General features: G+C 34.0%; 1 protein-coding gene across 10 annotated transcripts in view; it reads right to left on the bottom strand.

Moving 5' to 3' along the window:
- The window catches only part of PDZ-GEF (PDZ domain-containing guanine nucleotide exchange factor), a 726227-nt gene that overhangs the window by 96643 nt on the left and 612941 nt on the right, over nucleotides 1-16643 (bottom strand). The window contains exon 1 of one of the 10 annotated variants that reach the window (XM_072545157.1): nucleotides 8373-8546. The exons of 8 other annotated variants lie outside the window; for them this stretch is intronic. The gene's annotated coding sequence lies outside the window, so the exon portion shown is untranslated. Of the gene's footprint in view, nucleotides 1-8372; nucleotides 8547-16643 lie in introns of those variants that run through there. One more of the 10 variants, XM_072545156.1, reaches the window with a different exon arrangement.

Below are 16643 nucleotides of genomic sequence, written 5' to 3'. Positions count from 1 at the left end.
GATACAGGCTCTTCCCAAACCAATGGAAGGAAGCCCATGTAATCACGATACCAAAGCCAGGAAAGAACCACATATTTCCGCAAAATTACAGGCCGATTAGCTTACTTCCATCGGTCAGTAAGATAGTAGAGCGGGTCATCCAAACCAGACTCCAATCAGAGATAGACAGGCTATTTTTAATCCCAGAAGCACACTTTTGATTCAGAGCTCAACATTCCAGCCAACTACAAGTACTCATACTTACAGAATACATAGCAGCTGGACTCAACGACAAGCAATATACAGAAGCAGTCTTCTTGGATGTAAGCAAAGCCTTCGACAGAGTGTGGCATGAAGGACTGACATACAAAATGAGAGATTATGGATACAGCGGGGCCATGACGGAACTCATCTCCTCGTACCTAAACAACCGGAGATTCAAGGTCCAGATAGGACCAGTTCTATCTGAACACGGAATCCCGGAAGCTGGGGTACTAGAGGGAGCAGTCTTATCACCTCTCCTGTACAGCATTTATACAGGAGATGTTCCAAGAACACCCGGAACACTAATCAGCCTTTATGAAGACGACACTGCAATCGCCGCAAAACATAAGAAACTGAATATGGCTGTAAGAAATCTACAGACGACACTGGATACGATAGAGGAATGAGTATCCAATGGAAAATAACAATAAATCCAGAGAAGAGATAACCCAAAACAGCTAACAGTGCAAAGCAGACACATCGAAGGGTAAAACGAAGCTAAATAACTAGGAGTCACAATGGACCAAGGCCTAATATTCGCACCATATGTTAACGCGACAGTCCAGAAAACAGCAACGGCCAGAGCCGCAATAAGAGGACTTACAGGAAGAAGAAGCATATTAGCTAGGAAAACAAAAAGAAGTCACTGCTTGAATCTTAGAGAAACTGCAAACGTGCCCAGATACTTCGCTGAACGGTTCCTATTCAGAGACCTCAAACAAATAAGGGTACATGATATGATGGAGGAAAAAGCCAGAACAAAATTCACTCATTTAAAAGGCCACCCAAACTGGATCCTGCGGGATATATTAAGGTATGATGTGTACTACCGATGGAACCACAGAAGACTCAAACAGCAAATATAGCAAACATATAATAAAGTCTATATATTCGTAGCTTTATCAAAAGATTACAACGCGCTTGATATTGGCATCACAGTGTATTTACTAATGTTAATTTTATGTGTTTTAGACAGCTTTCAAAAAAAAATTTACAAAAAACACAAAAAACGGCTTCGGCCACCAAAAAAATTAATAAAACTCTAACAAAAGGCGAAAGCCACAAAAAATACTAACAAAACCCAAAAAAAGGTCAAGAGGGGCCCACGTCCTCGAGCACCGAGTCATCGAACTTAAAAAACAGTTGCGTCGTGGGCGCTCAACCTAACTCAACTGATCCAAAACCAGTCGCTTCGTGGGAGAACACCGGTTTTATATAGGTTGTAAACTTGTAAATCGCTTGCAGATGAAACTAGTTTTCAACTTTCAAACAGTTGCCTCGTGAGCGCTGCACCTTAGCGAGCTGTCAACCATTAAGAAATAAATTTATAGATGAGTAAAACAGTTGACACTCTGTTAATCTCACTATTTAATATTGCGATCGAAAAAACTATTGTTGCTGACTCAAATAACGACAATTGGAAATCTGGTATCAAGAGTATAAAGATAAAAGATTGTAGAAAAAGGCACATCACACAAGCAACAGTAGAACCAAGTTAGCCAAAGGGATAACTATTCTACTAGGAATAAAAAGGCTGTGATAGTAATATGCATAATGTATTTATATGCATTTTTTTAATATCGCTGTACGGAGTTCCCGGTTTGATTTAAAGGCCATTCCCGTCTGAACTTTCGTTGTAGACCCGCACTTCAGCTGCATAAATTAAACCCATTAACTAAGTGCAACGGAGTGAATCAAATCCTTCACACTCATTGACGATATTACACAACGCGCCACTAAACAACCTTCGCAGAGATTAACAAAACGATTGAAAAAATCATTCACACTCATGAATGGAATTGTGTCGTAAAAATAGCTTTAAATGTACCAAAACGATCTAAACATGCATTTAATGAAATGTAGCGAACGGGTCGTTGAGATAACGAAATGGGACATTATTCATTTATCAAGTAGGAAGGAACTCGAGTGGAATGGCAGCAGCAGAAAGATAGTGAAGAAATTAACAATTTCGATATGGGAATCTTTGGAATGGAAATGTACCTTTTAAAAAGTATAGTTGTAAAACAGTACCTCTTTATAGCGAAATCAAGAAATTCGAAGAAAGTACGTGTTCAAGGTAGATTATGGTTATGCAGGTAAATTTACATCCTAAAAGGCACGATATTTCAAAAATAAGTACACTGCTCTGCAAAATTAATGGGGCACGTGAAATTCCAAAGTTTTCTCCTTTTAATTTTATTGAATTACCCTGTATAATAATTAAATATATAAATAAAAATAAAAGTTGCTTTTATCCATTCGTTTTTTAAAAGTTTATCATTTTTTGTGACTTAGAGAAAGTTTTTGTTGAGTTTATCTCGATTGTATTCCTGTTTGATGTTTTGTTGTTGGCTGAGAAAAGTGTTTTTAATAACAAAGAATAATTTACAATTAGGCCAGATCAAGTAGCGCAATCTGTTGCTCTGCATAATGATGAGCGTTCCATTTCGTATGCTTTAAAAAGATTTCAAGAAACTGGTTCTTACTCAAGGAGACTTGGACAATGAAGACCGAGAGAAACAAACATCGTGAAAGATCGGTTTCATAGACTTCAAATGCTTCGAAGACGGACAGTTACTGCTACAGCTTTCACTAGAAGAATGGCAGATGTTCAGAATACAAGATTAAAGGAACAAAATTTATCATCTTAAGTACTTGCTACAAGCCATTTATTGGAGCAGCTCATCAATGGAATTATCTCGTGCTCATGCAAACTGGGAGATGAAGGATTGAAGAAACATTCTATTAAAAGGCGAGTCTTGTTTTATGAGATATTCACCTAATGGTTGAAAAAGAGTATGGAGAAGGCCTGGAGAACGTTAATGTTGCTTCACTTCTAGATTACAGTTTGGTGATAAAAGTGTGGAATGGGTGGTTATGGAAGCACATACACATCTTGTTGTGTTGGTGAGGTGGCCTTAATGCTGATAGGTACATTAAGAACTATCTGAAAGTACTTTACATGCATTTTGTAGGTGAAAGTTTTCTGTGTATTGTTCATTGTTCAAAAAATAAGTCTGTATTGTTTGATAGTGGACGGTTTTGTAAGCGAAATTTTGACTAATTACGGAAGGAAACTAAATTAGCAACAAAGTATGTTGATATTTCAATAATAAGAATTGTGCTATTTTCACCTCCCGGAAAAATTGGAAAATCCCGGAAAAATAAATTAATTAAAGTTTTCCATAAAAAATTTATTGAATTTTACCATTATTTCGTAAGATTGTAGGATATATCGTGGAAAATATATTACTTTAGATGTATTTAGCAGATTGCAATCGATTCTTTGACGTTTCACTTTTAAGGTATATTAAAAAAACTTTCAACATTTTAGTACCATTACTTTAACGAATTATAACTTTTTACTCCTTCACTGTATATGCCATCTGTAAGTTGTATCATTAAATATTCTCTTATTTTATTTGTTCTGAATAGTAGCAAATACCTGAGAGTATTATTGTAATATCACTGTCTTAATTGATGTGTATGGTATCAGTATAAGTTTTTTGGGTTTACTTTTCCTAATAACAAGATTGTGTGTTGTTTCAGGTAGATAAACACCAAACATCGCGAGTTGTGAAAGCTGTTTGCAAAGAAACTACTTCCTTTTAAATTAATGCAGCACGCGTCCCGAAAGTAAACACTTTAATCTCAAGAACAAACAGTAAAGAACACAGAACAATCGCCTTATGAATATATTAAAAAATATTGTGTTATCTTTAAAAAATTGAAAGTGTTACAAACATTAAACTCCGTGTCGGCAGAAGAAACGATAAACAAGAAGTTTGCTATTAGTAAGTTAATAAAAAGTTACCTAATAAGCTCTTATATTATACACTCCCCAACAAGTGATGTTGATATTAGTCGATTTAAATTTAAATTTGTGGTCAAATTGTATACAGCAAGAGTTAACGTAAAAATTCTGTTATAATGACTGATTTGGCATTATGTTATAGTCAAAGACAGCCGATAAAAATCATTTATTTCGTCGACACTTATCAAAGAGTTATTACAGTAGAACCTCTTTAAGTCGAAACTAGATAATAGCCCAGCCTGTGGGGGAAAAGTACTCTCTAATCCAGGAATTTATGTAATGCGGTCTGGGTTATAAAGGGCAACCTCAGGAGCAATCTCCCAGCCCATTCAACAACAAATTTTTGGTTATTGTTTATTTATGAGCGTTTATAGGTGCAAAATACGTATTTTTTGAGTTTTTTTCATGTTTTGCCTAAAGTAAGTGTTGTAATGGGTAATTTCTGTATACAATATGAAATTACTCTAAAAGACCTTCAATTTGAGCCGGTATACGTTCAATTTAATTTATTTGGTATTGCAAAAATGACGAATTAAGGTCAAAATTAAAAAACGTAATATTTATTGCAAAATTGCTTTATTTTTATTTCAAATATATTACGTTCAAGCCTATAAAATTACGAATCTAATGAGCCATAGTAGGCCTAGATCGCTTAATTTGTTGCTGAGATACGTTAATTAGTTTATCCCACGACTTTCAACTTTGAATGCTCATAGGATTGCCAAAAAAAATGGTAGAGGGTTAATTCTTGCTTCATTCTCTTCCTAAAGCCGTAAATTTTCATATTCCACTGAAAAATAATAATAAACATAATACGTTATATTACGTTTTTTAATTTTGACCTTAATTCGTCATTTTTGCAATAACAAATAAATTAAATTGAACGTATACCGGCTCAAATTGAAGGTATTTTAGAGTACTAACTTTCATAATCTATACAGAAATTACCCATTACAACACTTACTTTAGGCAAAAAATGGAAAATACTCAGAAAATACGTATTTTGCACCTATAAACGCTCATAAATATACAACAACCAAAATTTTTTGTTGAATGAACTGGGGGATTGCTCCTGAGGTTGCCCTTTATAACCCAGACCGCATTACATAAATTCCTGGATTACAGTGTAAAATCACCCTTTTTTCCCCCACAGCCTGGGCTATAAGTAGCCCAGTCTAAAACTCGAAAAAAATGTTTTGTTTCCTTCCTTTCAAGCCCCAAAACGTCCATTATTTGAGAGCTCAACCCTATACTAGTCGAAATAATCAATTAGTCTCTGAAAGCCATTTTTGTACACCTTTTTTCTTAACTCGAAAAATAAGGAAAATAAGGACTTAAGGAATTTATGACTCACGTTAACACGTGCTTGTTTGCTTGGTGTGAGGTGTTTAATTTTTATTATTTTTGATTTCACTTTAACTTTAGCGAAGAAAGTCATTTGTTGCCGATTAAAAAATTGTTAAAAGTCGTTTAGTTCTACCTCAATACACATCAATTATAGTTTACTAATAAAAATGTTTAAACATGAGTGCTGTAAAACGTAAACTGAAAACTTTGAGACTTGCTGAAAAGTTAGAAGTGTTCAAAGCTGTGAAGAGCTGTCAACAGAAGAAAGATGTTGCTGAACACTTCGACCTACCAATGAGTACTCTGTCAACAATAATAAAATCTGAATCATGAAAGAAAAATTCAATATAGTCAAGATTTGTCCTGCAAAACACGACGAATTGCAGAATTTTCGGACTTAAATGGTTTGAGAAGTGACTGAACCAAAATATCAGTGTCAGTGGACCACTGTTATAATAAAAAGCTGAAATATAGGTACTCTATATTATTGGGAGTGGCTAGTACGAGTAATGGATGACTAAAAAAGTTCAAAAGAAGACATGAACTTGCTTGAAGAACATAAAAAAAGTTTGTAAGGAAAGTGCAAATGTCAACATTGAAACCTGTAACACAAGGAAAAGTGAATTTGAAAATTTGTTCACGGTTATGGTATATATGTATATCATCCTGATAAACCTCTAACTTTTAAAAATGATGGGCAAACATGTCGAGGCACAGCAAAACTTTCACCATTAGTCATTGGTAAATCTAAAAAACCTCGATGTTTTCCAGATGTAAATTACTACCTTTGAAATATGAAGCAAATACAAAAGCATGAAAAATCTGTAATTTTGAAAAACTGGCTCATTAAATATTAATAAGAAAATGGCCAAACAAAAAAGAAAAATCTTATTAATCGTTGATAATTGTGCAGCCCAAAATGAAAGCAGTTAAAATCCCATATTTGCCGCCACCACATCAAAATAACACCCTATAGATCCAGGCACCATTAAAAAGTTCGTCATTATATCAAAAAGAAGTTATCAGGAACATTTTGATTATTATAGTAGAAAAAAAATAATTCTACTATAGATGAATTGCAAGTTACGAGAATGGAACTCTTATGGACACTGCGGTTTTCCATTATGGTCAACAGAAAATGCTAAAATCAAAGACATTTTTATTTCACCTCCTCCTCACCTGTATAATGGAATACAGTGGTGTCTGACTCAAGAATATGTTTTAAGGACTCTGTTAAATGCGGTGACGGAGTTATGGCTGCTGCAAACCAGAAACTCTAACTAACAAGATTTTCTTCTCTTTATACATTAGAGTCTTAGGCACTGGTACAGATAGAGAACAGCTGTATTATATAAACCCAAAAAAATACTGACTTTTTTAATGCCATATTGTTGTAAGGATATGTTGAAATGGCGTTGAATAAAGGAGGATGAAAGAGAAAGAAAGGAAATAAAGAAGACCCCAAGAATTATAGAGGTATAAATCTACTGAACACCGCACTTAAGCTTACCACAAAAGTCCTAACCAACAAAATCAATAAACTAACAACTTTATCAGATGAAGAACAAGGATTTAGATCCGGAAGATTCTGAGTAGACGCCGTATTTGTACTAAAACAAATCACAGAAAAGGCCATCAGTCCAATAAACTAGCATATCTATGTTTTATAGACCTGACAACGGCTTTCGATCGCATCCAAGTCGAAGGCGTCTTACATCTACTGTATAAAAGAAACATACCAATCAATATTATACAAACCATTGAAAACATTTACTTCCATAATCGAATACAGGCAAAGATAATTGGAAAACTAACACAGTGTACACCAGTATTAAGCGGAGTCAGACAGGGTGACTCGTTAAGACCACTTCTCTTTAATATAATAATGGACAAAATAATACAAGCAGTACGTAAGGGTCATGGTTACAGAATGGGGAACAAAGAACTCGTCATTAACACACATCTTCAATACAACAGAAAGAAATACAATATGATAATATCAGCAAAAAAAACCAAATGTATGACAACATCTAAATACCTACTACGATGTAAAATAGTTTGATGGGAAAATAATAAAGCAGGAAGCAAGGTTTAGATATCTGGGAATAGATATAATTAGTTACGGAGATGTTGAAGAAGAAGTACGACAACAAAGCTTAAAAGCGAATAAAGCGACGGGAAATCTTAATGACACAATATGGAAGAACACACCTAAGACAAGACACAAAAACAAGAATCTATAAAGCATAAATTAGACCTATATTAACATACACGACTGAGGCAAGACCTAACACATCTAAAACGAGACGACTACTAGAAACAATAGAGATGAAAATACTTCGACGAATATCATGGAAAAGTCTGTTGGATAGGGAGAGAAGAAAACATAAGAAGAGTATGCAATATAGAAGACATAAATCGATGGGTGACAAAATGGAAACAGGAGTGGAAAGAACACATTAGTAGAATGGCAGAGGATAGGTTAGTGCGAATAGCACGAAATAAGTCACCAAATGGTCGAAGAAGTATTGGCAGACCAAGACAAAGATGGTGCGATAATTTAAACAATTTAGGAGGCTAATATTGAAGAAGAAACAGGCTTTAAAGCCTACATACAAGAAAAAAGAAAAAGAAGAAGTGTCGAATTATAATAAATAAAAAATGTTTTTTACCTCTGTAACTTGAATTTTTAGTTATTTCATCTCTCTAACTCAAAATTAGTAAGAATGAATCTCAAACACTCGAAAACTCTATAACTCGAAATTTTTGGCGTCTTCCGTGATGTTCCAATTATAGAGCTTCTACTGTAATTCCACCAAAAAATTATTAAGAATTATTTTCTTCAGAGGCACCAGCGAATTATTCCAGAAGAAAATGATTCCAACTTGGGATGGCTGTAATGACAACTGATTCGTCTAAAACTTAATGCGACAAGAAGTTTAATGAAAGTATATATGAATAAAAAAACCTGTACGGTGTTAATAGTCCCATCCAAAAAATATAACGTTACTAAAAAACACTAAGTCACAAAAATGTTTTCGGGAAACACATTTTTAAATCGGTAACATAAAAACTTAGAACATTTCACTGGACTACGATTTTAAGATGAATGATTCACACTTCGTTACACACGCGTCAAGTGTATTTAGACGGCGTCTCGCAACGTAACTAAACTCTAGATCGAAAATGAGTGTATCTAAAGGAAGAAGTGCTTCCTGCTAGAATCACACATATACTGATAAAAATGTGCATATGTTTTTAAAACATTACTTGGAGATATACGACAATATTGGATATTAAAAATAGTTGCACTGCGACATATGTTCTTGAAATGGAAGTTACAGGGGGAAATGCGATGAAAAGTAAAAGGGGGGTAAAATATCACGAAAGGTAAGATTGGAATGTGGATAGCTTGGACATTTTGGAACTATATGAATCCATAGATAGTGACGTCCATATTGACTTTTGTCTTCTTTGGAAAAGGAATTAAGACAGATTGTTATAATGTTTGGTCGATTATCAGTGCTATTTCATATGATTGACTCCACTAAACTATGTCATCGTTGATGACCTAAGAGTTTCTTTGGTAAAGAACAGTGTCAAACATAACCTAACTTTTTAAAACTGCATCAATAGCATCTTTTAAAATTCTCTAAATATCTTCTTCAAATATGGTCCTCAGGCTGTTTTCTTGTGCTATATTTTACGTTAACTATTATTTTTAATCCATCTTCTGTAGAATAGAGAATTTTCCCAAAATATTATAAAAACTACCGAAAACATTTACCAAAACAACAAAATGGAAGTCCGAATAGATGGACAACTTACAGAACCTATAGAAATAGGCAGCGAAGAGCCCCATGCTCTTCAATTTAATAATGGATGAAATCATCAAAAGCGTTAACAAAGCAAGAGAATACAGAATCGGAAACAAAGAAATAAAAATACTATGTTACGCAGACGATGCAATATTTATAGCCCAAGATGAAGATAGTTTGCAAAAACTAGTCCACAGATTTACATAAGAGCAAAAGAATTTAATATATCAATCTTATTTCAGAAAACTAAAACAATAGTAGTCAGCAAAGAATCAACCAGATATAAAATAGAAATTGATGGCATCAGTATTGAACAAGTAATGGAAATAAAATACCTGGGAATTACACTGTCCAGCTATGGAGATCTGGACAAAGAAGTGAGAGATCAAGTACAAAAAGCACTGAGATGAAGTGAAGAATTTATACAGCCAATGTAAGACCAATAATGACATATACCTCAGAAACAAGACCCGACACAGCCACAACGCAAAGGCTATTGGAAACGGCTGAGATGAGAATACTGAGAAGAATTACAGGAAATACACTGAGAGATCGAAAGAGAAGTGAAGACATTAGAAGAAAATGTAACGCACAGTGTATAAATGAATGGACACAAAATAGAAAAAAGAATGAAATAATCACATAAACAGAATGAAAGAGACTCGTGTTGTCAAAATAGCAAGAGATAAGTCACCATTCGACAAAAGAAGTACCGGACGTCCGCGCAAAAGATGGACAATCTTCCATAGAGGTATTAATCCGGCAATGAACAAGCAGAATTGCTTATAAATAGGAAGAAGAAGATAAAGTATCGATTGGTCTCAATGTAAAAATACTATGTCAAAACTTTGGATACAAATATACTTTTGCAAATAGTAGAGGACAAAGATCGATGATAGACTAGCACACTTCATCATTATTATTAATCTGCATGGACGTATAAATAAAGAACATCTGTATTTATACGTCCATGTTAATATGTAACATATTAATATCTAGTGATTTTGTCATACAAATAATACTTTCATAACAAATAATTCAGTTTCAGAGAATCGCTCAACTTTTGCGTGAAGTCGTCTTATGAAATCGATGTACGTACAAAAACGAGAATATTTGTATTATATTTTTTACGTATCACCACATTCGTACCCAATATTAAATTTTTAAAATAATAAACTTCCTGTATGTAAACCAAGGAAATATAAACTACAATAAAGCTTTAAATTATTTTGCTTATTAAATCTTACCTTAAAATTACAGCAACCAATATTTTTGTCAATTTTGCGAAAAAATTAATCGCATTATTAATTATATTATTATGTAATTAATATATGATTTCCTCAGTACGTTAAAATATATGTTGGTAGTTTAGATTTCTTTCCTAAGTGGCGCTAAGAGTGATCGTATTGGACAAAGAGCATTTTCGTGTGACGTGTGGTCTAAGCCTTTTATTAAATTCGATGCAGAACAGTTTGAATAATCAGAATTTGAAGTTCTATAGGGCAAAAAACCCACCTTCACATTTATTCAGCCAAAGCATGGCTATTGCCTAAAACACCAGACAAGAGGGTAAACTTTCAATTTTGTGAAATGACATAACCTCGTCAACAACTTTGGCAGGAATCGACATGCAAAGTTTGGCAACTTTGTGGATCGACACTTTCTTTAACAAAATTCTTAAATAATCTTTGTTGAGAACGATTTCCGGAATAGAAATCTAAAAGTTAATGTTAACGTGGGTTAATTGCAGACAAACAAAGTATTTAACTTGCCACAAGAAAACAGATTCAAAACTACAAAATTGTTGTAAATATTGTCCATTTAAGTCTAAAAACAAAGTAACTTTTTGCACAAATAAAACAACACTTTTTGCAACATCTTCTGGGTCTTTCTGGGCCTGTTACCTGTATAAGGCCTCATTAATTCCTATTTTCTCTATTAACTAGGGTACTAAAGTATTCCTCTCACCTTTTCAATACTAAAGTCTTAACCTTGTTTGCTAGTAGCTTGAAAACTCTCCAATTCATATGTTCTTTGTTATTTTAATTACCTAGAAAATCACCAGCTTTCGTGATTATCGCCGCATACTAAGAAAATAAATAAATTGATGCATAATTCAAATAATTTTTTCTTAAACTTTTCCACGTTTCATAATTCAATTTTCTTCATTTTTAAAGCTTTACATAAAAAATGAGGTCTAGAGCCATCGCTTAAATTATGCTCAGTTATTCGGCTGTTCTTGCGTAATTAAAAAGTACTTACAGAAAGTATAACGGCCGAGTTACCTGCCACCCCAGCAAAATTTGAAAGTGTATCAGAAACTTCGCTCAGACAACAAAAGGGTCCCGATATAATTCAATGAGCCTCAGAGGACTAATTGTGTTTGGCGAAGTTGAAAACTTTTTTGCAGCTCGTTAGAACTCCTCCCTACCCGCTCGCAACTTCGGAAAATGAAACATCACGTCCCACTTTTTCGAGCCCCTCTACCCTCTTAGTTGCTCTAAGCGTACAGGTGTGATGGAATTGAATGGACCGGATCACATTAAATTAGATTAAAGGAATCTATAGCCCAAAAGTTAATTAGAGTGAAAACTTTGTAGTAGAGTAGAGTAATTATTTAACTACATAACAAATACAAATATTGTTTGTATCAAGTCAAAAAAAAAAATATATCACAAACAAGAACACATATCAAACAGAAAAAGATTTATGGCAAAATTGCGGTAAGAAGTTCAGTGGATGTTCTGCAATGAGTCATATATTCTCCTGAGTAGTAAAAACAATGTTTTAGAAGATATTTTTTTATAACTTTATCGAAACTATTACAGCTTAGCTGTTTAATACTTTTTGGTAAAATATTATAAGACTAGTAGTCATAATTAAGGCAATTTTTTTCTGAAAGACGTAATCTACAGCGATTTGTTCGTAGGTAGTGACAGTTTCGCGTATTGTGATCGTGGACATCAGACTGCTTTATTAAATGGTCACGTTTTCTCTGAATTTCAGTTAGAACTTGAAATATCAACAGAGTAGGTAGCGGCATAATTTTGAATTTGATAAAGAAAGGTCGGCAGTGTTCTAGATAACGAATCCCTGCTAAAATCCTGACGGCTTTCTTTTGCATTCTAAAAATTTAAAGTGCATTTGTTGAATTGCCCCATATAATTACACCATAGTTTAGATGAGAGTGGAATAAGGAAAAATATGTCATTTTTAATGATTCAAAGTGGATAACCCTTGCTAGTTGGCCAATAACAAATAATGAACTTGATAGACTTTTCTTAAGTTGTGAGATATGAGCCGATCAGTTCAGTCGATTCTCTACGGTTATTTCCAATAGTTAGTCTCGTTGTTATCTGGATCATTGTGTTAATTACTTGCAGATATAACCAAATTTTGCGTTTTATCAGAGTTAAGTTTTAGTTTGTTTGCAACAAACCAGTTGCTAGATTCAGTAGAAACTTCCTCATTAGACATTTTTAAATCATCATTATTTTTTCCTGATATAACGTAGTTGTAAGGAGATATGAATTTAGGCAAATCGTTGACATAAATAATAAACAAAAGAACTCCTAATACCTAACCTTGTGGGACTCCATGTTTTACGGATAGAAAATCGGAGAGATGACCTTTAAACACTACCGCCTGGTGTCTGCCACATAGATAAGAAGATATAAGCTTAAGAGGGATACATCTGATTCCATAGTAATTTAATTTGTGGAACAAACTGTCATGTGAAACGCAATTAAAAGCCTTCGACAAGTTGCCAAGAGAAATTGTTATGCGATTGCCGCTTTCAAACCCCTCAATCACTTCGCTCACAACATTAAATACCGCGTTCGTAGTAGAACGAGCACTTCTGAATCCATATTGTAAGTTGCTAAAGTAATTATATGTCTCAAAATAGGAATAAAATTGTTGTTTGATAAACTTTTCAATCACTTTCCCAAAAGTAGAAACAATGCTTATGGGTCTCTCTATATTCTCTCCAATTATTGTAGTAAAAAATTGATTTATTTCGTCTGGAGGTAAATCAGGTTATACCGAACTGGATCTTGTGTTGTTTCTTTCGAAATTTACTATTTTTCAGCAGTCTCTAGGTTTATTATTGGAATTAGTAAGAAAATTACAGTAAGCTGAGTTTTTAGCGATTTGTAATTGCCGATTATATTCAAATTTTGTAGTTTATATACTTTGAATAAATCGGGATCTTAAGTGACATCTGCAATGTGTTTAATAAGAGAAAGATTAGATCTGTAAGACCTTAATTCATTATTAAACCATTGCACGGGTGTCTCAGAAGAATAATTAATATACATGTATTATTTTTTTATTCGTCATTAAATTATGTAAAGAAAAATTTTTCTTTACATAATTTAATTTATTCCTGCCACCACATATTGTAAAATCAAAAGAGATAACGGTTTACGTCCTAGCATTAACCAAGAGGAAGTCAGCAAAATTTAATTGGATTGGATCCCCTTTGCATCATGACATGCAAAATCACAAGCTTAAAGTATATTTAGATAGTATATCTACAAATGTGTGTTTACGTTTACGTTTACAAACGGAATCTCTAAAATAAATAAAATTAAGTTAAATAAATATAACATCACTAACAGTTTGACAAACAAATCATATTAATATTTTTTCCTCCTATCTCTGGCTGTGTCCTAACTTTCCCATTAAGAACAGTCCGATATTTTTCGAAGTAAAGCTGATGATCGTCAGACAGAAGTCTAGCATAATAACATTACATGCCTTGTATCGGCATGCAAGAATATTTTATGTTGCTCTGAATAAATGTACGGTCCTCATGTCTGCCCATTGTTTGACATTTTTCAGTCACGATCACATGCGCTAAATAGGACATCTTTCTAATTTTCACAGTATGCATTACTTCCAGATCTTTTTTCATACGTTGGATCATTGTATTGTTTTTAACACGATGGATATATAAAATTCGACACGACAGCACCGTATTTCGAAAGCGTCTACTCGTTGAGTTGTTAACTTCGTTAAAGTCCAGGCTTCCACTTCCACTTCATAGAGAAGGGTGAGAAACGCAGCAACTCAAAACGCGTGTTCTTATGTTAATGTTAAGTCCATATTACGTAAGATTTTCTTAAGGTGGCAGTTTTAATAGACATTAAAATATTTAAAAATATTTTTTGACTGACAGTTACAGTAGTAAAAATAACAAGAGCTACATCATCAGCTGGAAGCAGATCAACGATAAAATCAAGAAATAATGGTCAGTCGATCTCTGAAACCGGGGAATAACTCGAAGGATCAACAAACATATATGCCCGTGTAGAGAAAAATAAGAAGTACAAAGATACATTTATTACAAATCAGAACCTACAATTCTACATACTGATGTGGTGATTAAAGCGATGCCATGGCGTGATTAATTCTTAACTAGTGACATCTACCTTGTTACCTTGGTAGTTGGACTGGTCAGCGTTTCTTCATTCTTCTATTGACGTGTCGTTTAAGGAGAGAATCTTCTTCTTCTTCTTCATCCTCTTTATAAGCAATTCTGCTTGTTCATTGGCGGATTAATACCTCTATGGAAGGTTGTTACTCCATCTTTTGAGCGGTCATCCGATACTTCTTTTGCCGATTGGTGAGTTGCGATCTCTTGCTATTTTGACGACACGGATCTCTTCCATTCTGCTTATGTGGTAATTCCATTCTTTTTTTCTATTTTGTGTTTATTCATTTATACACTGTAGTTACATTTTCTTCTAATGTCTTCACTTCTCTTTCGATACCTCAGCGTATTTCCTGTAATTCTTCTCAGTACTCTCATCTCTGTAATTTCCAGTAGACTTTGCGTTGTGGCTGTGTCGGATATTATTTCTGAGGCATATGTCATTATTGGTCTTATACTGGCCTTATAAATTCTTGATATCTCAGTGTTAATGTGTCTGTTTCGCCATATAGTGTTATTAAGGCATCCTGCCAGTCTATTTGCTTTTTGTACTTGATCTCTTACTTCTGTGTCCAGGTCTCCATAGTTAGACAGTGTAATTCTCCTATTTTACATCTGGTTGGTTCTTTGCTGACTACTATTGTTTTATTTTTCTGAGATGAGATTGTCATATTAAATTCTTTTGCTCTTATGTTAAGTCTGTGGACTAGTCTTTGCAGGCTATATTCATCTTGGGCTATCAATATTGCATCGTCTGCGTAACAGAGTATTTTTATTTCTTTGTATCCCATTTTGTATCCTCTTCCTTTGTTAACGCTTTTGAAGATTTCATCCATGATTAAATTGAAGAGCATGGGGCTCAATAAATCCCCTTGTCTTATTCCGCTGCCTATTTCTATAGGTTCTGTAAGTTGTCCATCTACTCTGTTTTGGTAGATGTTTTCGATAGTTTTTATAATATTTAGGGGAACATCTCTATTATACAGAAGATGAATTACATCTTTGAGTCGTACTCTGTCAAACGCTTTCTTTAGGTCAATAAGACAGAAATGCTGGTCTATTATACTCTAGTGATTTCTCAGTAATTTGCTTTATAACGAATATTGCATCTGTGCCCGTCACTGCGTCTTACACATCTGCGTTTTAGCGTAGTATGTAACAAATTTATACCTCTGTAGTTTTCTGTCTTCAATATTGTTGAGGTGAAGTTAATGACATGTCTTGGCTTCCTTGATTTTTATTATTCTCTATTTTGTGGAACCATGTGATAGCGATTATCTTGTTAAAGAAGAAACGCTTTTTACAGGACGTAAGTCATTCAGTGGTGTAACAAAACCTCCCATATTGAAGAATGTTTGGAAATAGAAAAATAAACGATGAAGCTTATTCGTTACAATACGTTATTACTGGATATGTTTTGAAAATAAATTTATTAATAATCCATTACTAATCATACATCGCATATTATTTCCTAGATGTAACATCCCACCTGCGGCTGACCCTGTTCGGTCGGAATAAGTTACCTAGGCAACGCATCGGAGCGTCGGCGTCGTCGGCATCGGTATGATGATGAACCGTCGTGACCTACGACCTTTTAGCCCACATAAATTGAACGTTTTGCATCGTTATCGAGCAAATTAGACCCTAATAGCGCCGATGACGTTTTGCTACTTTTGTCTTTAAGAACAACAACTACTTGTTGGAGTGCATTTCGAAGGAGAAGGAAATTTATTTTCACAAACAAGTTGGATAAAACGGTTTTTTGTTTTCACAAAAAGGCGAATCGCAGAAAGAATTTAGTTGATAACTTTACAATAGCTTTAACAAGTTTTATGGACGTTTCTCTAAAATTATTTAAGATACTCTGAATTGAATGGAGTTCTGTGACACAATGTTAAATTGATTTAACACCAGTCCTAATTTTTTTAACTAAATCCTTTTTTCTGATGAGGCTACTTTCCATTTAAATGGCACGGTCAATAAA

This window comes from Diabrotica undecimpunctata, chromosome 9, assembly GCF_040954645.1.
Source record: "Diabrotica undecimpunctata isolate CICGRU chromosome 9, icDiaUnde3, whole genome shotgun sequence".
In the NCBI taxonomy this organism is placed as follows: Eukaryota; Metazoa; Arthropoda; class Insecta; order Coleoptera; family Chrysomelidae; genus Diabrotica; species Diabrotica undecimpunctata.
The sequence above is the reverse complement of the archived record's forward strand: the minus strand, read 5'-3'. Positions and strand labels throughout refer to the sequence as shown.